Genomic DNA, 1,825 nt, shown 5'->3' with positions numbered 1-1,825 from the left:
TTTTCTTCTTCAGTGTGCACTAATGAGAGTAAAGGTCTGTTCTTCTTCTCTTCTTAAAACTTAGTCCCCCATAGTAGATTCAATCACCAAATAAATGTCCTGATTGATTAATTTGCCTTAGCATTTCTTAGATTTGCCATATTGCTATATTTGAGAAAAGTTTTCTATGTATGCCATATAGAGAAATGCTGCATCAGCCAAAGGATGACATTTTTCTTTATTCCTAACATGGATTTAAAAATTCTCTGTTTTGTATGTGTCTATGATGTTCTCTAGCAAGTTTGAAGGGCTGCTAACTGTAGCCAATGCATTCAACCCACACTTCATGCACTTTGCCGCTGGATAAAATCCCTTCTTGGCATTTCTTGTAGGACAACAAGAAAAAGCACATGGCCCGTATGGGGATCGAACACATGACCTTGGCGTTATTAGCACCACACTCTAACCAACTGAGCTAACCAACCAAACATAAAAACATCAGCAAACTCATAAATGCCAAATGTACCTAAAACAGGAGAACATTCAGTATTTCAAAGATCAGCAATATTGAGTAGAGGAAGACTCTCTAATAATGGGTTCCATGGTGTAATGGTGAGCACTTTGGACTTTGAATCCAGTAATCTGATTTCAAATCTTGGTGGGACCTAACTTTGTTCAATTTGCTTAAAGTTGAATTTTAGGATAGCTTATCTATATTTAAACTTTGTATAAATCCCATCATCTTCAGTGGTTTTTTTACTCCAAACTAATTTTGAAGCTGTTTCAAATCTGTTTTCAACTGGAGAGATGTTTGTCAAACATTTGGAAATAGGAAAAGTTGCAATAAGAATGCAGTGATCCATCACTTGTGCTATGGTTTTAAGATATTCTGGTTTTAAGAATTTTCTTCTTCAGTGTGCACTAATGAGAGTAAAGGTCTGTTCTTCTTCTCTTCTTAAAACTTAGTCCCCCATAGTAGATTCAATCACCAAATAAATGTCCTGATTGATTAATTAGCCTTAGCATTTCTTAGATTTGCCATATTGCTATATTTGAGAAAAAGTTTTCTATGTATGCCATATAGAGAAATGCTGCATCAGCCAAAGGATGACATTTTTGTTTATTCCTAACATGGATTTAAAAATTCTCTGTTTTGTATGTGTCTATGATGTTCTCTAGCAAGTTTCAAGGGCTGCTAACTGTAGCCAATGCATTCATCCCACACTTCATGCACTTTGCCGCTGGATAAAATCCCTTCTTGGCATTTCTTGTAGGACAACAAGCAAAAGCACATGGCCCGTATGGGGATCGAACACATGAACTTGGCGTTATTAGCACAACGCTCTAACCAACTGAGCTAACCGGCCAAACATAAAAACATCAGCAAACACAAAAATGCCAAATGTACCTAAAACAGGAGAACATTCAGTATTTCAAAGATCAGCAATATTGAGTAGAGGAAGACTCTCTAATAATGGGTTCCATGGTGTAATGGTGAGCACTTTGGACTTTGAATCCAGTAATCTGATTTCAAATCTTGGTGGGACCTAACTTTGTTCAATTTGCTTAAAGTTGAATTTTAGGATAGCTTATCTATATTTAAACTTTGTATAAATCCCATCATCTTCAGTGGTTTTTTTACTCCAAACTAATTTTGAAGCTGTTTCAAATCTGTTTTCAACTGGAGAGATGTTTGTCAAACATTTGGAAATAGGAAAAGTTGCAATAAGAATGCAGTGATCCATCACTTGTGCTATGGTTTTAAGATATTCTGGTTTTAAGAATTTTCTTCTTCAGTGTGCACTAATGAGAGTAAAGGTCTGTTCTTCTTCTCTTCTTAAAACTT

Source organism: Taudactylus pleione, unplaced genomic scaffold (genome assembly GCF_031769625.1).
Source record: "Taudactylus pleione unplaced genomic scaffold, aTauple2 ptg000085l, whole genome shotgun sequence".
Lineage (NCBI taxonomy): Eukaryota > Metazoa > Chordata > Amphibia > Anura > Myobatrachidae > Taudactylus > Taudactylus pleione.
The sequence above is the reverse complement of the archived record's forward strand: the minus strand, read 5'-3'. Positions refer to the sequence as shown.